Consider the following 24,472-nt stretch of genomic DNA (forward strand, 5'->3'; position numbering starts at 1 on the left):
ATATAAGCTTGCCGGCTCAACACTGAAACCAGAACAGATTTTCTTCTGTATTTGTAGCAATCAGTAAAAATCAAAATTATCATGGGAGCAGCCAAGTAATCTCTCTTAACTTTAGGATTTAGTATAGTTTTCTTAATATTAAAAAATGCTTCTATACATACATTTGTACTCTTTCATTCCATGTTTCAGTTAATAAAGTCATTCGTCACTCATTTCAAAGTATAGAACTTTGAAATCATTTATGCAATAAAATACAATTTCTGAACCTGGCATTGAAGCCTATTCATAATAGACTTGGGTCTAGAAACATGTTTCCCGATGAGTATCCCATCCCACACCCCACTCACACCCCACTCCCAGCTCTTTCCCTTTAAATAATCTCCTGTCTTTGAACCTTTGATTGGGCTCTCCCCTCTGCCCCAAAGGCTCAGCTTTTTTTGTTTTGTTTTTTGTTTTGTTTTGTTTAAAATATTACAAATAGTAGTACATATGTCTCCTTTTTTCCCCATTGACCTCCCCCTGGTCTCCCCTACTCCCCGGCACACGCCCTCACTCCCCCCAGTGTCTTGTGTCCATTGGTTATGCTTATATGCATGCACACAAGTCCTTCAGTTGATCTCTTACCACCCCCACCCTCCCATGTCTTCCCACTGTAGTTTGACAGTTTGTTCAATGCTTCTTTGCCTCTGTATCTATTTTTGTTCATCAGTTTATAATGTTCTTTATATTCCACAAATGAGTGAGATCATGTGGTATTTATCTTTCACTGACTGGCTTATTTCGCTTAGCATAATGCTCTCCAGTGTGGTACATCTACACAATGGAATACTACTCTGCTGTAAAAAAGAAGGAATTCTTACCATTTGCAAAGACTCAGCTTTTAAAACCCAACTCAAATCTTTACCCTGCACTAGGAAATAGCACCCAGCCTAATTTGATCACTTTAGATGTATTAACCACAGCAAACTAACCTCTAGTAACCTATAGTCCTAAAATTTCAATAGCTGAAGGAAATAGAATTACATGTTTATATTTTTAAAAACCTTTACCTTTGAAAAGCTACTTAAGGTCCCTCTAGTGTTCATTGCATATTTGCCCTCTTGTACTCCCAGAGCACTTTCCTGTATGTGTCTAGTATGAGAATTGTTTTCAGGTGTGTATCTTTCCTAAAATGTTCAATTTTGGCCCAGCTAGTGTGGCTCAGTGGTTGAGCCTTGACCTATGAACTAGGAGTCACTGTTCAATTCCTGATCAGGGCACATGCCCAGGTATTGGCTCCATCCCCAGTAGGGGGCATGCAGGAGGCATCTGATCAATGATTCTCTCTCATGATTGATGTTTCAATCTCTCTCTCCCTCTCCCATCCTCTCTGAAATCAATAAAAATATATATATTTTTTAATTTTTCTAAATGTTCAATTTTGGAGTATATCAACAGCTTTTATTTATCTTCATATTGTATAGCCACCCCCCAAAAAAACTTAGCACAATGCCCAATACATAGGAATTCTAAATAAATGTTTACTGCACATAGTTCAATTTCCCATTGAATTCAATAGTGAATTCTTTAAGAAACTGAGACTAAAGAAAAAAAAATTTTTAAGTTTATTTTGTAAGTATTTTTGTGGTTCTACCTTCCAAATCTTTGTGAGATTAACAGTTGGAGTTTTGTGTGTGTGTGTGTGTGTGTGTGTGTGTGTGTGTGTGTGTGTGTGTGTTGTATCTAAGGTACTTACTGTATTTAACATGAGAGAAAGCACTTATCTTCCATCTCAGTACTTGGTGATATTTTTGTTTCCTAATCATTTCAAAAGTCAAGAAGTTCCTGGAACAAATAACAAGGAATAAAAGAAAAATGGGAAATTGATGTTTAAAAGGAGATGTACAGATGAAATGGAAATATATTGAAAATGGAGTCTCATTTTTAAAACATGAAGAATAAAGACAAAAGAACTTTTGAATATGGGGTGGATACGCAGATAAAAAGAAAGTATATCTGATGTGATAATGACAGAATATAGGAAAGCACCCATAAAAGGTGAATTTGGCTGAAAGGAAAATATCAAAGCTGTTCTGATGCAAACCCCAGACAGAGAATAAGAAAATCAAAAAGCTGAGTACAGATTTGGGGGGTCATCATCGCACAGTGGCTATAATGAGCATCATTCACCTGATACTATCATCTGCACAGCTTTAACAAGATGATCAGCAAAAACCACAGTTTCATTGAAGCAAGGTGGGCTTTTGAAATGAACATTTTTCATATTTTGTAAATTGGTGCTCCTTCTGACTTCTCCCTTTCACGGCTCTTGTTAAAACATTCAGAGAATGTAACTACTCAAGCATCCTGTCCTCTTTAATTTTTATGTAAAGATAGGGTATCCCAAAAAAATGTGTACACACTTTGAAAAATTGTTCATTCCAATGGGTTAAATCTGAAAAGAAAGAAACATCAATTGAGCTGTCGGGAAAAAAAGTGTGTATACGTTTTTTGGCATACCCTGTATACATGAGGAAAACATACTCTTTCTATTCAAAAAAAATAGTGCGATTGAGAAGAAAAGAAAATGTCAAAAAGTTAAGGAAAAATATGTGTTCTGCAAAAGAAAAAGGGATAGAGCTGAGGCTATAAGCAGCTGATGAAGTCAAGCTAAAAGTGATTAATCTAAGTGAAAAACTCATGTATCCCTTCTTTCTCCACTGAAGATAAATGAAGCAGCTGGAGCAGCAGATTATAGATTTAGGCAAAGAATGAACATTCTAACAAGCTATTTGTCCATGGCGATTCCCTCCTAAACACCAGTTCATCCATCATTCTTCTTGAATAGACAGATTTACTTTATTTTTTAAATTTATTTTTATTATTTATTTATTTTTTGTGTTTTAATTATAGTTGACATTCAATATTATATTAGTTTTGGGTGTACAGGACAGTGTTTAGATATTTATGTAACTTGTGAAGCAATTCCCCCTGTAACTCTAGTACCCACCTGACACATAATTATTACAATATTATTAACAATATTCCCTATGCTGTACTTTACATCTCCTGACTATTCTGTAACTACCAATTTGTAATTAATCCCTTCATCTTTTTCACCTAATGCCCCCACCCCATCCCCTCTGAAAACTCTCAATTTGTTCTCTGAATATGAGTTTGTTTCTGTTTTTGGATTGCACATATATGTGATCATATGGCATTTGTCTTTCTCTGACTTATTTCACTTGGCATAATTACACTGATTTACTTTATATACTTTCCCCATCAGTGTCAATTTCAGTTTATGTACAGGTGGGCCATTAGTAATTTCCTTTAGGAATAATTATAGAAAAAGGACAGAGTAAGAGACATAAATGAGGACATTTGTGAAAATAAAAAGTGATGGATAACAGTAGAGAATTGAGATTTTTTTGCAGGGCAGCCTGAGATTTCCAACACATTTTCAGAATTAAAATGTCAAGTTATGGACCAGGATCCTGTTTATTCTGTGATTACGGAGTGGATGGGTGAGGAAAAGACACTAGGTCAGTGGTTGGCAAACTGTGGCTCGCGAGCCGCGGTTTGCTGCTCTGTTGACTAATGAGTTTGCTGACCACTGTCATATACTACCCTTTACCTCTTTGCACACAATATGCCTCAATTGCCTAATCCTCACAGCTTCCAACTACATGGTAACATTTAGTCTAGTCCAGTGGTTGGCAAACTCATTAGTCAACAGAGCAGCAAACAGTGGCTCGCGAGCTGCATGTGGCTCGCGAGCCGCAGTTTGCCGACCACTGCACTAGGGAATGGGCAGTGTTCTTGAGTAGAAAATACACCTAGTGGTGAGTTTGTATTAGTAAGAAAGCCCAAGTAATTCTACTATCACTATTACTAATAGTACTGCTGTTGCTAACTCTGTGCCAAGCTATCTTCCAAGAATTCACTGCAACCGTATGAGGTTGATGCTATGTTCATCCCTGTGTTAAAAGTGTTGTAAGTCCCCGGAAGTAAGGAATTAAGTAATTTACCTGAGGCCACACAGTTCTAAATGACCAGCTGGGTTTGAGTCCAAATCTGATCCCAGAAGCACACTCTAACCACCATGCTTATACAGCCTCTCCTGCAAACAAGTGTTTTCAGAAGGTAAGGGACGTGGTCATTCTGAATGGCTAGTGTGTACTCGAATGTGTTGTTTTCATTCTCCTTCCTCTGCTCATTCTGTTTCCCTTGTCTTGATGGTCTCATTCCACATGGCTAACTCTTCATCCTTCAGGCCTCAGCCCCGGGGTCATCCTGCTCTGCACAGCTTTCCAGAACCCTCCTCAAGAGGTGGGGTCCTTCTCGTCGCAGCTTTGCTTCACTTCCACTCAGAGGCCCTGGGTGACCCCTCTCTTGGATGCATCAACAGTGCGCTCTCATAAAGCCTGCACCTCGCTCTCCCAAGGGGCTCACCACCTTGTCTTCTAATCATTCTTTTATGACTCTGCCTCACCCCCTAGATAGAAACTTCCTGATGGTGAGGACTAGTATATCCACCATGATATTCTCAGTGTCTCAGACATAGCAACTACTCAAATGTTTGATGAATGAATTAATGAGTAAATATACATGTTAAAATGTCATGTGTGTAAGTATGTTATTTCCACTTTTCAGGCCTGATGCTTTACAATCTCTCCTTCCCCTTATTCCTCATTAAGCTTGGAGCTGTTCCTGAAGCCCACCTTGTATGTACCAATATCTGTGAGATTACTTACACACTGTTCCTGATGCTTTTTCCTTCCCAGTATTGTACCGGTTCTCTACTGGTCTCCAGGAAGGCTTCCCAGGTTGCACAAGTTGGAATGAGTCTTTCTCCTGTGTTACTGTTGAAATCTCTGGCACTGAAATTGTCTTTCTCCCCCAAAGATGCCAGATGCTGAAGGCAAGGATTGAGTCATGCTCATTTTTGTGGCTCTCTAGAAACTACCATAGGCCTGGCTCTAGTATATGTTTAAAAATTTGGGATAGCCAAAAAATAATATGTTGCATGTTTAGTACTTCAGGTTCTTTATTTAGTTACATAAGAGTTGAGTGACTAAGAAAAATAATGACTGTGATGGCCTGCTTTAATCTCATCTCATAGCCTTCATTTAAGCATGAGGTCTTATAATCAAAACACAAAAGTCCTTAGCTCGTCTGAACATACGTAGATGATGTTCTTATCACTATTAGAAAAAATATCCCCCATTACCATCTGAGGGTAATATAGTTGCATGTGTGGCAAATAATCAGATTAATGAATTCTTAAAAGTAAACAAGTCCAGCTTGTTATATCTTTATTAGGTGAATTTCCAAGGACTTTGGGAGGATTTTAACATAAACTCTGAGACTGATTCATAATTCCCATGATAACAACATGGAACTAGCCCATTAAGCCACTTCAGGTCATGAGGAGATCATTTCTAGTGAGTAAAGTGCTGATACTTCTGACAAGTGACTTCTCAGGCTAACATTCTACACACTTAGGATTGATCCTTTTTTAATGAGCTCTTGTAAACCTGTGGGTGTATAAAGGATTTAGACCACTAAAGCAAGTGAGAAATCACAGCTGCTCCATGGTCAGGTTAACAAGCCATGATGTAAACTTTCCTGACTTCCAGTTATTTTACATGGTATATTTTATTACTTAGAGATTCATATAATATTTACTTCTGTTATAAACTGCTAGTCAAAGCAGTAAAAAAATACAAAGCAAACAGTTCATGATTTGAAATAACACGAACACAATTCTCTTCATTGCTAGTGAATAAAATGAACTTCAGTAATGGAAACATCTTTTATGTTAAAGTAATTTTGTTGGCAATGCCTTGGGCATTATTGGTCTAATGTGAGATCTTATTTTCCCATTAACTTATATCTACTCTACTTGATGATTTGCAATACTCCATTTGAAGGAAATAAAAATCACACTCCTTTTGAGGCATGTTAACATTCACCAAATGTTAACTGCACATCTTTTTTTTTCTTGCCATTTTTGTGCAGGATACTGGGGTTGCCAGGTAGGCATTCATTCTACTCTCTTGAAGCTTACCGTCTAACAAAGAAAAAACAATGATGACAGCATCGCATGCATTATAATAGAGATATGCATAGTTAGAGTGGAAGAGGCATCTGAATTAGGGGTTAGGAAAGGCAAGGCATGGGAGTGGAAAAGCATAAGGAAGGTTTCCCAGAGGAGATGCTGAGCTGAATTGAGGTTAGCAAGGGAATAAAGAGAGAAAGGGTACATTAGTTTCCTAGATCTGCCATAACAAAATACACAAACTGGGTGGCGGGCTTACCACAACAATAATTTATTTTCTCATTGTTCTGTAGGCTGGAAGTTTAAGATCAAGGTGTTGGTAGGGTTGATTTCTTCCAGTGGCTCTGAGGGAGAATTTGATCCATGTCCTTCTCCTAGCTTTGATGGCTGCCAGCAACCCTTGGTGTTCCTTGGTTTGTAGATGTGTCACTCCAGTCTCTGCTTCTGTCTTCACAGGACCTTTTCCCCTGTCTGTGTCTATGTCTAAATTTTTCTCTTCTTATACCAGTCATATTGGAGGTAGGGCCCACCCTAACCCAATCTGCTCTTGATTATATCTACAAAGACCCTATTTGCAGTTAAGCTCACACATTCACAGGTTCTGGATGGGCCTGAATTTTAGGGAACAGTATATAACCAGTACAGAGGGCATTCAAGGAACAGGAAGCATCCTGGATGGAGGTGGATCAACCACAGGTCCTTCTCAGTGGTTGGATTGAAAGGCAATGGGGATCCAAAAGAGTTAGGAGGCTTAAGAGGTAACAGGAGCCTCATCACAAAGAGCTTGTGTGCCAAGCTCAGGAATTTGAGCTTCCTCAGGAAATCTGTGGGTGTTACTGAAGGATTTTGATTCTGAGAGTTCCATGATCATATTTGCATTTTAGAAAACCCTCCAAAAGCAGTGTGGAGAATTGAAGAAGGTACAGATTGGAGGCAGAGAGATTATATAGAAAGTTCTTGAAATAATTATGGCAAGAAATGGTAAGTACCCATATTATATCAGCAGTAGGAAGACTAGAGAGGAGGTGGTAGATTGAGATATTAAAGAGGAAAGATGTAGCCGTAGCCGGATTGGCTCAATGGATAGAGCCTCGGCCTGTGGACCAAAGGGTCCCAGGTTTGATTCTGATCAAAGGCACGTACCTTGGTTGCAGGCTTCTCCCTGGCCCAGGCCCTGGTTGGGGCACGTACAGGAGGCAACCAATCAATGTGTTTCTCTCACATCAATGTTTCTCTCTGCCTTTCCCTCTCTCTTCCACTCTCTAAAAGATCAATGGAAAAATATCCTCAGGTGAGGATTAACAAAAATGAAAAGATAAAAAATAAAAAGGAAAGATGTATAAGACTTGGTAGTTAGTTAGATATTAGGGATTAGAAGAGAGAGGAAAGAGTGGCTTTGAGGTTTCTGGCTTATGTGAGGGTATGGAGGTGATAGGCTCTGAGATTACGAAGAAAGGACATGTTTAGAGGTAAGTGGATGAGTTTTTGGACATATTTAATGTGAGGTATCACTAACACATAAGCGGGAAGCTGCTATTTTGAAGACTGATAGACAGTTCTGGCTGGAGATGGATTTCAAATTCACGACGTATAAGTAATTGTATTCCCCAGGATGAGTATAAAGTGAGAGGAACAAGTCTGGGAAATGCCAATGTTTAGGAAATGATCTGAGGAAAAAGAACCAAAATATGGCAATAAGGAGGAGACTTGTTGAGAAAAGAGGAAAACCAAGTGAGAGCACATCAGAGATAAGAGAACTTCCTCAAAGACAGAGTGCTCAGAATGTCAAATGCTGGAGAGAAGTCAACAAATATGAGAAGAGGAAAGTGTTTACAATCATGTACTAGTATCACTTCACAATGGGGATATGGTCTGAGAAATAGGATGATTTTATTGTTATAGAACATTACAGAAAGTACTTAAGTAAGCTTCTGGTATAGCCTACTAGTCACCTATGATACAAAATGCTATAGTATACTACTGTATGAATACTGTAGGTAATTGTAATAAAATGGTAAATATTTGTTTACCTAAGCATATCTAATAATAGAAAAGTTACCGTAACAATACAGTATAAAAGACAGGGCACTTGCTATGAATAGAGCTTGCAGGACTGCAAGTTGCTCTGAATGAGTCAGTGAGTGAGTGGTGAGTGAATGCAAAGACCTAGGACATGATGTGCACTACTGTAGACTTTATAAACAGTAGTTATAACACTTAGGTCACACCAAATTTATAAAAAATATTTTTCTTTTATAATAAAATAAACTTAGCTTACTATAACTTTTTACTTTATAAACTTTTTAATTTTTTAACTCTTTTAATGACATTTAGCTTAAAACTCACTTAGCTGTACAAAAATATTTTCTTTTTGACATCCTTATTCAATAACTATAACTATAACTATAACTATAACTATAACTATAACTATATATATATACTAGAGGCCTGGTGCACAAAATTCGTAAATGGGGGGGGGGTGTCCCTCAGCCCAGCCTGCACCCTCTCCAATCTGGGACCCCTCGATGGATGTCCGACTGCCCATTTAGGCCCAATCCCACTGGGATGGGGCTTAAACGGGCAGTAGGACATCCCTCTCACAATCCAGGACTGCTGGCTCCCAACTGCTCACCTGCCTGCCAGCCTGATCACCCCCTAACCATTCCCCTGCCAGTCTGATTGATGCCTAACTGCTCCCCTGTCAGCCTGTTTGCCCCTAACTGCCCTCCCCTGCAGGTCTGGTCACCCCTAACTGCCCTCCCCTGAGGGATGGTCCCCTCCAACTGCTCTCCTTTGCAGGCCTGGGTCCCTCCCAACTGCCTTTTCCTACAGGCCTGGTTGCCCCCAACTGCCCACCCTTGCAGGCCTGGTCCCTCCCAACTGCCCTCCCTTGCTGGCCATCTTGTGGTGGCCATCTTGTGTCCACATGGGGGCAGGATCTTTGACCACATGAGGGCAGCCATCTTGTGTGTTGGAGTGATGGTCAATCTGCATATTATTCTTTTATTAGATAGGATAGAGGCCTGGGGCCAGCTGGTTTGCCCTGAAGGGTGTCCCAGATCAGGGTGGGGGTTCCCTTGGGGCGTGGTGCGGCCTGGGCGAGGGGCCTGTGGTGGTTTGCAGGCCAGCCACGCCCCCTGGCAACTCAAGCAGAGACCCTGGGATCTGGGGTTTATTTATCTTCTACAATTGAAACTTTGTAGCCTGGAGCGGAGCCAAGCCTTCTGCTTGCTCTGTGGTGGCAGCCATTTCTGTTGGGATTTATATATCTTCTATAATTGAAACTTTGTAGCCTTAAGCAGAGGCCTGGGGCGGCCAGGGCTGCAGAAACTTGGCTTCCTCCATTGCCGGGGGCAACCCTAGCCTCCTGCTCTTTCCAGCTCCGTGGCTGCCACCATTTCTGTTTGGATTTATGTATCTTCTATCATTGAAACTTTGTAGCCTTGAGTGGAGGCCTAGGCCAGCAAGGGCAGAAGGAAAGCTTGGCTTCCTCCATTACTGGGGAAACCCAAGCTTCCCTCCTGCTCTCTGTGGCTGTAGCCATCTTGGTTGGGTTTATTTGCATATTTGCTCCTGATTGGCTGGTGGGCATGCCTTGTGGGCATGGCTTGTGAGTATAGCGGAGGTACGGTCAATTTGCTTATTACTCTTTTATTAGATAGGATAAAAAGTATATATATATATACTTTTTAAACATTTTTGTTAAAAACTAAGACACATGGGGGGATAAGGACACATATGTAATACCTTAATCAATAAAAAAAATTAAAAATTAAAAAAACACTAAGACACATTCACAAACATTAGCCTAGGCCTACACAGGGTCAGAATGATCAATACCACTCCCTTCCACCTCCACTCTTGTCCCAGGGAAGGGCTTTGGGAGCAGGAACACAATGGAGCTGTCTTCTCCTACAATAGCAGTGTCTTCTTCTGGAACACTTCCTGGAGGACCTGCCTGAGGCTCTTCTTGAAGAGGTGTCACTCTTCAGAACTATGTCTGTGGTGCCTTGCTTGGTTTGTGTGTTTTGTTTTGTTTTTCATTATAGATTTGTTTATAAGCAGATAATAAACTATGAACATTCTTCTCTATTCATGAAAAAATTTCAGTGTTGGATCTTATGTTTTTAAACTTTTAAGGAGCTTTTTGAGGTCTGCAAAAGCTTCTGCTAACCCCTTCACTGTAAATTTTCTTAGGGGGAGTTCTTCTTTAGCTTCTCCTGCCTCTTCTTCAGTTATGCATTCTTATTCCAGTTCCAGCAACTCCTCATTAGTCAAATACTCAGAAACCACCTGTAGGAGCTCATAAACTTCATCCTCATCTACCCCTAGGTTAAAGTTGTTTGCCATCTTAAACACAGCCTTGTTGATTTTTGCAAACTCCTCATTCTCTGCAAATCCTTTGTAGTTATAGACAAACCTCTTGAGTATCTTCCAGTTGCCATTCCTGCACTCCTTGGCAACATCACCCAAAGCCTTAGCAAGGTTCCTGAGGCAGTCATAGATATTGTAATATTTCCAGAATTCCATCAGAGTCCTCTGGGTGTCCTCCTGGGTTGCAACCATAGCCTTGGCAAAGGTCCTCCTCATGTTGTAGGCCTTAAAAGTTGATATAGCTCCTTGATCCATTGGTTCAAATAGGTGGTATCTGGAGGGAGAAAAGCCACTTTGATGTTGGGATAAAGATCACCAATAAAAAGAGGGTTTCCAGAAGCATTATCAACAATAAGCAGGTATGTTGTTCACCAAACAGTAATTCTCCATTTCATTGGCATAGCCATTGAGGAGGGCATCTTGGAGGAGGAGCTGAGTCACCCATGACTTCTTATTGCTTCTGTAGTATACTGGCTTAATGGAATGCTTGAAGACCCTGGGGTTCTCACGGTGCCAGATCACAAAGTTTTCCATTTGTAGCCTGCAACATTGCCCCCAAGCAAGACTTATTCTGTTCTTAAATGCCTTGAAACCTAGCACTGACTTGGTCTCATTATGGGTGAAAGCCCTTCCAGGCATCCATTTCCAGAATAGAGAGGTCTCATCCGTATTGAACATTTGCTCTGGCAAGTGATTTTCCTCCATAATCAACTTATCTAGAGTTTTCTAAAATTCTTCAGCTGCCTTCACATCAGCACTTGGGGACTCAACACTCACTTTCACTTTATGTAATGAATAACGATTCTGGGAATAATTTAAATCACCCAGAGCTAGCAGTAAATTTAATGTCATAATTGAGTGTGGTCTTCTAACATTGCAAACAAACTTTTGCTTTGACTATGATCATCATGGTGCTAAGAGAGATAAACTTCTGTGTCTGGTCTTCAATACAGGCCATTAGAAGTTTCTCCACATCTCATATAGGCCCTTCTCGAATTTTTATTATTCTTGTTGCCTTCAATGGAGTAGATCCTTTTAACAGCTTCTATCACTTTGTTCTCATTCTACAAGATCAAAGCTATGGTGAAATGGGACATGTTTGACAGACAAGCAATAACCATCACTGATTTTCCATCTTCGTAGTCCTAATCACTGTTAATTTCATTTCCAGGTTAAATACTTAATTTATCCACTTACTGGCAACATTAGCAGTGAATTTTGTACACTTAGGGGCCATGATGAACAATACAACACGAGTTTAAATCAACCGTGAAAGAAAATGATGCAATCAAGAGACGCAGTAAGCACAAGATGTATAAGGCTCCTGCCAGCATAAAACGGCATACCATTTTACAGTAACCTTTTTTAATAAGTAGAAAGAGTACACTCTAATGTAACTATTTAAAGTAGAGTATAGTAAATACATAAAATATTAACATAGTCATTTATCATTATCTGTAGTGTACAGAATTAATGTACTATCCTTTTATACAACTGACAGCACAGTAGGTTTGTTTACACCATTACCACAAACACTTGAGTAATGCATTGTGCTATGACATTTTGATGGCTATGACTAGGCAGTAGGAACTTTTCAGCTCCATTATAATCTTACGGACTTACTGTTGTATATGTGGTTCATTGTTGACTAAAACGCTGTTATGCAATGCATGACTTTACTTGTTTTGGCAAAATCCAATCATCGATGACTTTAGTAAGGGCAGTTAGTGGAATGGCAGGAGGGACAGAGGAAGAAACAAGGTGATAATAGATTTGGGAGTGACTGTGCAGGAAAGAAGGGGTGTAGAGAATGTAGATTGTCTTTCTAGGAAGTTGGATTGTGAGGCAAATCAGAGATATATAGGAATCAATAGCTACATGATGAGAGGTTTGAGCATGCTGTGAGCCAATTCAAGTGGGAAACATGGGCTCTACATAGTGGCCTCGGGGTAGGGTATAGGAGGGGAAAGAAGTAGGGACACTTCTTCCAAATAAAGGAGTCTACCGAGAACATATTCTTAAGGCAGTTAAGGGATTTTTCACACAGTTGCCATTGTGAACTTTTTTTAATATGAATAAAAATAAGGACACATATGTAATACCTTAATCGATAAAGAAAAAACATATTTTCTTCATGCTTTATGTAATGGAATTGTTTTTGTTGCCCACCCTTTCCATTTTCATTCCCCTTCCTTTTACAACAGCACATTTATCTCCTCTTGGAAAACTGATTCTTCCCCTCAGTGTGCAGCCTTAGTAGAATTCTCAGTCAAGGTGTCTTGCCCTCACCTAGGCAAGGGCCAACTGAGCCTCTCTCCCAAGATATTGAATCTGGAGACCTTAACTGATACTGGGGCTTCAGAATGTGGTGGGGTTATTAGAGTTCATTTATCCCAGTGGCAGTTCTTTTCTATGCCCTGCTTCTATCTATAACCTACCCCTCAATTCTATGGCAACCCATATTCTTGACTGTGGTATCTTAGATTCTGGAACCACAAAACTTGGGTTCAAATTCAGGTTTGGACACATACTAACTGTGCAATCTCGAGCAAGTTAGTTAACTTCCATGTTCTTGGTTTCCATATCTATAAAATGTGATTTGTAACAGTGCCTACATATAGTCATTTGTCACATGACAACATTTCAGTCAATTACAGACTACATCAAAAAACTAAATAAATGGAGAGATATTCCATATTCATGGCTAGGAAGACTCAACATTGTTAATATTGTTAAGACTCAAAGTTCATCCCAACTTTATCTATAGACACAATATAATCCCAATCAAAATCCCAGAAAGTTATTCTGTGGGTATCAACAGATTCCAACCAACACGATACTGAAGGACAACAATGTTGGACGATTGATGCTACTCAAGTTTAAGAGTTCAAGACTTATTATAAAGTTGCAATACTCAAGAGTCTTATATTGGTGAAAGAATAGACAAATAGATCAATGGAAAACTTATATGTCATCAGAGTCTGGAAATAGGCCCACATAAGTACAGTCAACTGATCTTTGACAAAAGAGCAGAGGCAATGCAAGGAAGCAAAGATAGTCTTTTTAGCAAATGTGCTGGAACAACTGGACATCCACATGCCAAAAAAAAAAGAGAATCTAGACACTGACCTTACACATTTCACAAAAATTAATTAAAAATGCAATATAGACCTAAATATAAAATGCAAAACTATAAAACTCCCAGAAGATAAGATAGAAGAAAACCTAGATGACCTGTGGTATGACAAGGATCTTTTAGATACAACACCAAAGACATAATCCATCAAGTAAAGAATCAATAAGCTCGACTTCATTAAAATTAAAGACTTTGGCTTTCAAGAGAATTTGAAGACAAGCCACAGACTAGAAGAAAAATATTTGCAAAAGACATATCTAATAAAAGGCTATTATTCATAGTATACAAAAAACTCTCAACACCATGAAAACAAGCAACCCAATTTTTTAAAAAATGGCCCAAAGATCTTAACAGATATTTCACCAAAGAAGGTATACAGATAGCAAATAAGCATATGAGAATATGCTTCACATCATATCTCATAAGGAAAATACAAATTAAAACAATGATACATCATTATATGCCAATTAGAATGGCTAAAATCCAAAGCAATCGTAACACCAAATGCTGGCAAGTGTGGAACAACAGGAACTCTCATGTATTGCTTGTAGGAATGCAAAATGGTACAGCCACTTTGGCAGACTATTACCATGTGATTGAATAGATGTGCTGCTTTGTATTTTGTGAAAGATGAATGGTATATTCAAAGTCTTTTTTTAGTATTAAAAAATACCTGATACTTATTTGCTGTGAGGCAGAAAGACAAAATAGCTCTGAGCTCCAAGACAGGTCAGACTGTTTATCTCTTTTCTACTAATTTAAGCAAGAATTTCCTGGAATGCAATTCTCTTCAGGCGGGGTAAGCTCTCAGAATCTTCTCTGAAAATACTCTGCCTGGCCTAGCTCAACTGTAGACATTATTCATTATGGACCGGAGAGCTCCACATAAAAGTGAGCCACTGTTAAGATCAGAGAGGCAGATTGGGGTTTTGTTTTTCTTTATGAAATATGTCAGCAAATATTAACCAGTCTGATTAAGATCCCAGATTGCATTACAGTGACGATGTTACAGTTCGTCATTACTGGTGACGTGGACAAGGAGGCACACAAAGGTCTGTTTCACTAAGGAAGGAATAAAGAACAACCGAGAAAGGGGTTGCTCAATCATTTTTCCTGCTGCTCTGTGCTGGGCTGGTAGGAAATGAGTGAGGAGGCAGGAGATTGGCATTCTGCTCCTCCTCCAAGAATGGATGCAATTTATTATTGTGTTGCCAGGGCACAGACCTGCCAGAGCAAATCTTATCCAACTGTCAGGGAGTCATTCTGAAGAAGAAAGAGGAAAACTATCCTTTTGCCTTTTGCCTCTGTATTTATCCCTTTTTTTCTACAGATTCCAAAACACTCAACTAAACCTAAGGTCAAAGAATGTGTTAATTCTGTCTAGCATTGAGTGGCTGCTGGCTCTAGGCAGGATGCTATTATTTTATTACTAGAGGCCCGGTGCACAAAATTCGTGCAGGGGCAGGGGCAGGCAGGTCTCTCAGCCCAACCTGCACCCTCTCCAATCTGGGACCCCTCAAGGGATGTCCGACTGCCCACCGGGATCAGGTCTAAATGGGCAGTCGGACATCCCTCTCACAATCCAGGACTGCTGGCTCCCAACTGCTCGCCTGCCTGCCTTCCTGATTGCCCCTAACTGCTTCTGCCTGCCAGCCTGATCACCCCTTAACCACTCCCCTGCCAGCCTGATTGACGCCTAACTGCTCCCCTGCCAGCCTGTTTGCCCCTAACTGCCCTCCCCTGCAGGCCTGGTCACCCCTAACTGTCCTCCCTTGCAGGCCTGGTCCCTCCCAACTGCCCTCCCCTGTTGGCCTGATCGCCCACAACTGCCCTCCCTTGCAGGCCTGGTCCCTCCCAACTGCCCTCCCTTGCTAGCCATCTTGTGGTGGCCATCTTGTGTCCACATGGGGGCAGGATCTTTGACCACATGGGGGCAGCCATCTTGTGTGTTGGAGTGATGGTCAATCTGCATATTACTCTTTAATTAGATAGGATAGAGGCCTGGTGCATGGGTGGGGGCCAGCTGGTTTGCCCTGAAGGGTGTCCCGGATCAGGGTGGGGGTTCCCTTGGGGCGTGGGATGGCCTGGACGAGGGGTCTGTGGTGGTTTGCAGGCAAGCCACGCCCCCCGGCAACCCAAGCAGAGGCCCTGGTATCTGAGGTTTATTTATTTTCTACAATTGAAACTTTGTAGCCTGGAGCAGAGCCAAGCCTTCTGCTCCCTCTGTGGCAGCAGCCATTTCTGTTGGAATTTATTTAACTTCTATAATTGAAACTTTGTAGCCTTAAGCAGAGGCCTGGGCCGGCCAGGGTGTGTGGAAAGCTTGGCTTCCTCCATCGCTGGGGAAACCCAAGCCTTCCTCCTGCTCTCTCTGTGGCTGCAGCCATCTTGGTTGGGGTTAATTTGCATACTCGCTCCTGATTGGCTAGTGGGCGTGGTTAGTGGGCATGGCTTGTGGGTATAGCGGAGTGATGGTTAATTTGCATATTACTCTTTTATTAGATAGGATTGACTAGAGGCCCAGCACATGAAATTCGTGCACGGGTATGGTCCCTAGGCCTGACCTGCAATCAGGGCCATCTGCCCCAGCTGCTTGCAGCCAGCCCTGCCCCCTGTCACCACCCAGCCTCGGCTGCCCATTCACCGTCAGGTGATCGGTGCCTGACAGCCAGGGGAAGGGACCGAGAAGTCGGCTGTTCCTGCCCGCTCGCCAGCCCCGCCCCTGCCGTGGGTGGCCATCAGGTGATCGGAGCCTGCCTGCTGGGGAAAGGGACCAAGAGGTATTCAATGCACCTCATAGTGACTGGTCCAGCGGTCGTTCTGGTTGTTCTGCCATTAGGGTCAATTTGCATATTACCCTCTTATTATATAGGATAGAGGCCTGGTGCACCCGGGGCGGGGAGGGAGGGGCCAGCTGGCCTGCCCTGAAGGGGGCCCCAGATCAGGATGGGGGTGTCCCCGCTGGGGGGCGGGGCCAGCCTGGGCAAGGGACCTGGGCAAGGGACCTCGGGTGGTTTGCAGGCTGGCCATGCCCCTGGCTTTGTCAGGAAGGATGTCCGGAATGATGTCCAGAAGACGTCTGGTCTGCCCGGTCTAATTAGCATATTACCCTTTTATTAGTACAGATTAGACTATCTTGAATAGCAAAATACAGACATCATCAGTAAAACAATTTAAATTAGATATTCAGCTTTTGTTCTGTTGCAGATCACAAGGTCAACCCTGTCTTGTATTTGAGCTGTCTTCTCAAAGACACTGCTTTACTTAAGTTAGTGCCTTCCACCCCACCCCCATGTGTGGATACACACACCGGCCAGTGCACCACACACACACACACACACACACGCACACACGCACACACACACACACACACACACACGCACACACACACGCACACGCACGCACACACGTGCACACACGCACACACGCGCACAGCGTTTGCCTGGCCCCTTACTGGAAAATGTAGACGTCACCAGGACACAGTACTTGCCAAAGACAGTGAAGCTCCTCTGGCCACATCTGTGGCTCCTATGCCTGTCCTGCTTCAGTGGTTGTATTCAGTGCCAACCCCAGCCGCCCATACCTGCTTCATTTGTCTGTCAGTAACTGACTTTTCCCAGGTCAGCCTGCTGGTCTGCACTCTCCCATCTCAGTGCTGATCTCTTTAGCTGTGAAAGGTGATCAGGAAGGAGGGCAGCCCTGGAAAGAGGGAATTGAGAGAGATATAACTAGGGACAAGAGTAGCACCTTTTTACCCTCCCCCTTCCCTACCTCATAGCATCAGCTCAGGAGGTCCCAGTGCCTGCCTGGTCCTATAAATACCTGACTTGGATTCCTCATGAGCTGTTGCCCACCCCAGCTCCTTACACCTCTGTTCCCTGACTCACTGCCCACTCTCCAATTCCCATCCAGGCAACCAGCATGGTGCCCGTGGTTGGGTGTTAAGGGAGTGCTGGTCTAGATTGCTTGCCAGGTGAGAGAGGGAGTGTGTTTCTTCAAGAGCTCCTTACCACAGGAAGCCAACTCACTGAGTTACCTGTGGCTGTGATCACCAAGGAGCTACATGATGTTAGATTCTCCGTGTGTGTTTTATTGAGAGTATGTCTGCAGTGGGTGTTGATAATACCCTCTTTAAGATGTGTTTGCAGCCATGCTTTATGGTCCAGACATTTTGGAGTAGAGCCAGAATCGTTTTCTCAAGAAAATTTTGGCCCTGTGAATAGAAGTCCCTTTGGCAGCTGAGATGGCCTATTATCCAGGCAAAAGGCTCACCAAGACCACCTGATATTTCACAATAGGATGTAAATACCCACTCCATCTTGGCTGGCTTTTATATGGAGCCATTCCTAATTAACACAGATTGATTCAATAGAGCTAGGAAGAAGGAAGCACAATAATAACATGTAACTTCTATAAAGCTTCCCAGATAATTCTGATGCCCAGCTAAGTTTGGGATCCACTAATCCAGGCCAAGCCTCTCGTTTGCCATAAGAAGATACTGAGGCTTTAAAACTTCAAGCCTTGGATCTTCTAAGTAGCAGAGTTCTTCCTAGTGCCTCATGCCACGTTCCTGCACATTTCCCTTTGGAAATGTCTTCAAGGACCCTATGAAACTGAACATGATTACCATCAAATAATTAATCCTCTGTGCAAATATCAACATAGCCAAAAAGGCAAGTAACTTCTTAGTGCTGTTAGGACCTCATAGACCCTCAGAAAGAGACACCCCCCCCCCCCCCCCCCCGCCGCCAGACTATCCTTGAAGAACTTCTGAAGTGGACAATCACTTTCCTAGCTGTTATCCCACACCTTAGTAAGAAGAGCAGCATCAACACACAAAAGTAAACATGCATTGTCCTGGCTGGTGTGGCTCAGTTGGTTAAGCATCACAATCAATGTGTCTCACATCGATGTTTCTCTCTCCCTCTGTCTTCCTCTCTCTCTAAAAATCAATAAAAACATTTTTTAAAAATAAGTAAAATTAAAATAAAACATGCTTCACCTTAATATGCGAAAAGAATGGAGAGTTTGTTTAAAAAAAAGTGCTTCTATAATCACTAGGCTCATTTTTTTAAATTAATATATATTCTGACCATTATAGCTCTGTTGCTATAAGTCTATTTTACTCTTAGTTAACTTTTCTCACCACTTGCTAAAATTCTCTAAATCATTGTAATATTCTGATTAGATATGAATATGACTTTCTGGAGATTTAAATCCCAATTTATAGTGATTATTGGATTAATGTTACAATGGGAATTACCCATTAACTTGAATTTGGGACTTGGGAACAAATTCACTAAATTGATAGATGGTGAAAATTCATAGATTGCCACATAATGATTTTACTGAATCGTTTTTAAATTAAGAAAAATAAATGATTTATCAAAGATGTGATTTTCTCCCGCTTTCTTGTTTTCAACGTTTCCAAAGCCCCATGTGCTAGGGACCAGAGGACCCAAGGTGATACGTGGTTACCTCACATATGGAGCTCCGAGGCAAGCACCCTGTTTTTCAATCTGTGAGTCACCATGGTTATTAATTTGGTGGATTTCAGTCACCATTTTAAAATGGAATTAAATGGAATAGAAAGCATCAGGGGATAAGTATTGTTTTAGTAACATTTTATTTTAGTGGACTAGATAAACAGTTGGATATGAGTGGTGTGTACTGGGTTACAATTTTTGTACATTGAATTGTGTCCAAAGTGCTTGAAATTCACTGGTTTAGATATTATATTGACAGAGAAAACTTCTGATATCTTAAATATTTTATGGAAGCAAAAATCCCATGAATCATAATTGTTTAAAACAATTAGAAACATCACATCAGAAAAGTACCAACAAAATTGGGGGAAATGGAAGTTTGAGTTGAATACCCAAAGAGCAGATGAGAATGTGAAAAGAAAATTTTATTTTCATAAACTTTAATATGGTAAAAGTGCTATGATAATCATGATTGCCATAATGGTATGAGTAACCTTGAAATTCCCAATGGAAATTCCTTATGGGATTAGCCAAGGTGTGTGTGGTATGGTATATTGTGACCCATCTCAATAACTGAAACCAGAAATTGCCATCCGTGACTATGCCTCCCCCTTTCTACCCACCTCCCATAGTCTTTTGTTAGAAACCTAATTTTTACAGCCTTCTCACCAAGATATAGACTTTGTTTTCTCCATCATCTTCCCTAACCAGTTAGAATCCAAGTTCTAGTAATTCTTTTATCAAAAAAATATATTGCATCCATGTCTTTCTCTTTCTACTGCCCTTCTCACTGCTTGTCCAGACTATTACTTTAAACACCTGTCCATCTCTGTTACTTTGCTCTCCCTATATATCCCATATATCTCATGTACTGCCAGCTGGTCTTTGATACTGCCATTCCTATCCTATGCATTTCATTTCTATCCTAGCCCTTCCCAAACAGAAATATTTTGAAGTCAACTTTATTATTAGTTATTGACTTTGGGCAAATGAAATTTTCTGAGCTCCTGTTTTATCAACTATGAAATGTGAGTTAAATGAGTATTACCCCATAGCGTTATTGTGGGTTTTAAATAAGATAATGTATATGAAATCCTAGGACATAAGAACATGTAGAGCTTAGTAAGTGCTCAATAAAATGTTTCTACATCATAACACATCATTAACCTATATGATGCAGTATACCCTCTTCAAGACACTACTTAATTTTCCTTAGTCTAAAATAATGTATTTGTAATATTAGTGAAAGCCTTCTGATTCACAGTCTGACCCATCCCTAAGCATTGTAGCCTCTGAAATGTTTGTCCTCTCCCTCAGTTGCTACTTCTCTAATGCATACTCATCCTTTTTGGCTGTATCAGATTCCAACTTCTACATTGTACTTCTTGTCTTCTTTCATCCACGTGGCCCTTAGCAATATATGTGATTATTGTTTCTCCTATGTGTATTTTGATGCATGAAATTTATAGGAGAGATGCCATAGCAAACATAAAAGTGTAAGTGCCAAATATAGTACAATACATACAGGAAAAATATATTTGAGCCGAAACCAGTTTGGCTCAGTGGATAGAGCGTCGGCCTGCGGACTGAAGGGTCCCGGGTTCGATTCCGGTCAAGGGCATGTACCTTGGTTGCGGGCACATCCCCAGTGGGAGGTGTGCAGGAGGCAGCTGATCGATGTTTCTCTCTCATCGATGTTTCTAGCTCTCTATCCCTCTCCCTTCCTCTCTGTAAAATATCAATAAAATATATTTAAAAAAAAAAAAATATATATATATATATATATATATATATATATATATATATATATATATATTTGAAATAATAAGAAAGAAGTGACCCATTGCTGTTTCCAGACTCAGTGAGGTACTGTGTTTGGCAACTTTTATAAGTTAATTTGATTCTAGGTAACTGACCTTTGTTTTCTTAGCGAAAAAGCAAATTGCAGGAAGACACTTAATAACTGGATTTTATGTGGACCTCGGAGTTATCAGTGTTAATCCTTCTTCATCCCTGAGAGATAGCTTCATCCCACTACCAGATAGCTTCGTCTCTGTTTTTCTCACTCCCACCTCTTATCTGTTTTATGGTAAATAAAGTTACCACATTTCTCCCCTCACTTCCTTTATAGTTTTTTTTTTTTTTTTGTCACTTTGTATTCTGTTTCGGTGACTTTAAAATGGTAATTAATCAACACATGTGGTGAAATATTTTCTACCTAAATGAGAATTGAAGTTACTCAAACTAAGTGAATGAATACGCAAGATTTACATGCTATTTAGTAAATTAATCCAACATTTCTAAAATAAATTTTAAATGAAAGGGACATTTATTCCCTTACTTGTTCAAATATTTTATTGAAGGCTGGGTACAATGGCACTCTTCTACTACAGAAAAATACTCCTGTCTTTCTGAAAACATTTTTTAGGACCAATTATATGTTAAACTACATAATGGGAGACTGGATTCTCCTGTAATGCCTAATAATTTTCTTGAGGATAAAATGAGAATCCCCATTAAATAATCGACAGTATTTTGTTTTTCCCAACACTTGAATAGGCTTGAATAGGCATTTTGTCCTCTATAGGAGAATATGGTCCTAAATAATGGGTATCTTAACCTTAATCTGACTAAAATGTTATTTAGGCATAATCATCTCTTGTATCCTGCCTGCTCTGATTAACAATTTCTGAAATATATTTCACCGTTTGGATATTAAGCCTTAGAGATGATTCATTATGAAAAGAATGAATACAAACCACACTAGCCTTTTGGAGGAAAAAGGAGAAAGACTGGGCAGATGGGGTTGTTGTGGGGTGGGGTTAGACATTTTAACACAGACCTAGTTCTAGAAAGGTGCCCTGAAAGAGAAGGTTAGTGATGTACTATTGAGGTGCTTTCTAGCTCTTTGATAGCTGCTCCACACATTCAGCACACTGGCCTGAAAAAAAAGTCATTGTTGTTTAGTTGAAGTGCTAATCTAATTTGTAGAGGAAATCCAACAGAACTATTATAACAGGAGAAATGAGAAGCAAGAACCACTTACAACTGTCATCTTTGAAAAATGTAATTTGTACCAGAGTGTGCAATATTGTTTTGAAAATCAGAAGAAATGTTTCCCTCAAGGAACCAGTGACTAACCTAGAAATTGTTAGAGATCCCTTCAGGGTGGGAATAAATCCTGCCATTACATTTTTCGTGAACCTTGATGGCCATGTATATATATCGAGCAGACCTCAAAATCACATGTGCTTTTCCTTTTTCTCCTTCTCACTGATAGTCTTAAACTTTACCTTACGATCATTTAAGGACTTAAACAACTTCACTATTTTTCTTACATTAATAGCCAATTTTTCAAAAGAGGTATAAGTATTTAAAAACTGACTCTCTGGGAGAACAACATCTGAGTTTGCCAATTTCTGTGGTGTAAATATTCCCGCCAAGGCCAATTGCAAGTTACTTATATGATGTTACTGATTACGGAGCTGGAAGATCACAATCAGTTGTGAGCCAGCTCCAGCACACTACTGGTTGTAGGCATGCTATTCCCTATCTTTCACCATGTATGATCCTTAGTAGTGGCTCCAGAATCTCCATATAAAAGGGAATTAGCAGTGGTAAAAGTAGCTGCAGCTCCTAGGCCCATGCCATTCAGCCACCCTGAGCACAGCGACCCATTAGAAATCCTCTAGTTTAGCCTTGTTCCCTGATGTTGAGTCATTTGGAAACGTCCCCAACATTCTCTGAATCACTGTGATTTGAAATATTGGGATCATCTTTGATTCCTTCCCTAGCCTTGCTTCCTACATGCCACCAGTCGTTAAATGCTGCCAATGCCACCACTGCCATGGTTTTCATATTTCTTTTCTTTTTATATTCTTAATCTAACAGCGCTGAAGGATTCTTCCCTACCTCTGGATTCTTCCCTGCGAGTCAGTGACATTTGAAATCTACTTCTTTTGTAAACTTCCTAATAGTTTCATTGGCCTGTTGGCAAACCTCTAGTAGCTTCTTACTGCCTAACAAAAAGGCCCAAATTTTAAACAAAGCCGTTAAGGCTTTTCTGTTTCACCCAATCTAACATCTCAGCTTTTAGTTCCCGGTAGCCACTTTTATGTAACTACATGCCAATATCAGTTATTGTACAAATAGCATCCAGTCTGAAAAGTCAGGCACATACAGGCGTGTACTAACTGATAAGTATTTCTTATGACTTAATTTTAAAATATTTTCATGCTCATGAGCACATTATGTTTAAATTTTCAGGACAACCCACCCTCCCCTGAGTAAGTGTTATGTTCCACTCCCACTGCACCATTCTCTTTGTGGATTCCAGTGAATTCCTCCTCCTGTGCACTTGAAATCATTCCTATTATTCAGGGTTGGGTTCAAATGCATGTAGCACTTATAGACATTAAAAACCAGCAAGAGGAGATAATACTTCTTAAAACCAGAAGTAAAAGAGAAGTGACTAGCATCTAAATGGCTCAAACCAGAAACCAGAGATTGACTGTGGCCCCAGGAGGGAAGTATGTCCGGGACCAATGAGGAGCAATGATAAGAACTCCTAGGAAAGGCATGTGAATGCCACTGAACCAGCGCCGTCTCACAGCTCAAAGTCGGGGTGGTTATAAACCTTCTAAAGTTGGTTAAGTACTCTAGAGCAGCAACATATAAGACTACCTCCGCTGGGCAGGATTAACCCCAGATATCTTCCCAGATATCTAGTGAGTCTAACTGTATGCTTGGGACCCACGTGCAGAACTGGTTTAGACAATGTAAAGAGCTAATGTAATATCTGAAAACGCAGAGAGTGCATCAAGGTAAAACAAGATCTGCAAGTGCAGCTTCAGAGAGGAACACCGTTCCCATTTATGCAGTCTGAATATTCTTAGCAATGGGAAACGCAGGTTTTAACATCTTACCTAATAATAGAGAAACATGTAAATTGACCGTACCTCCGCTACGTCCACAGCCAATCAGAATGAGTATGCAAATTAACCCAACAAAGATGGAAGTTAATTTGCATACATACCTGGGTCCCGGGAACCTCTTCAGCACCCAGGTCACTCCCAGCCGGCCATCGGGTGGAGGCTTTAGACTTGGGAAGGGGCCGAGCCTGAGATCGGAGGGACAAGGGGAAACCCCTTCCCAAGCCTAAAGCCTGGGGCGGAGGCTTTAGGCTTGGGAAGGGGCTGAGCCTGCCATCAGAGGTGCCGGGAGGGAACCCCTTCCCAAGCTTAAAGCCTGGGGCGGAGGCTTTAGGCTTGGGAAGGGGCTGAGCCTGCCATCAGAGGTGCCGGGAGGGAACCCCTTCCCAAGCTTAAAGCCTGGGGCGGAGGCGTTAGGCTTGGGCAGGGGCTAAACCTGGGATTGGAGGGAAGGTGAAAAAATCAATGGAAACATATCCTCAGGTGAAGGGACTGGAGTCCG

The 24,472-nt window shown here is 41.0% G+C and overlaps 1 protein-coding gene across 1 annotated transcript in view; it reads left to right on the forward strand.

Annotated features, from left to right (window-relative positions):
• GPRIN3 (GPRIN family member 3) overlaps positions 1-24,472 on the forward strand; it is a 73,494-nt gene that overhangs the window by 27,522 nt on the left and 21,500 nt on the right. The gene's annotated exons all lie outside the window — the stretch shown is intronic.

The sequence above is a fragment of the Plecotus auritus genome (assembly GCF_963455305.1).
Source record: "Plecotus auritus genome assembly, chromosome: 1".
NCBI classification, from domain to species: Eukaryota; Metazoa; Chordata; class Mammalia; order Chiroptera; family Vespertilionidae; genus Plecotus; species Plecotus auritus.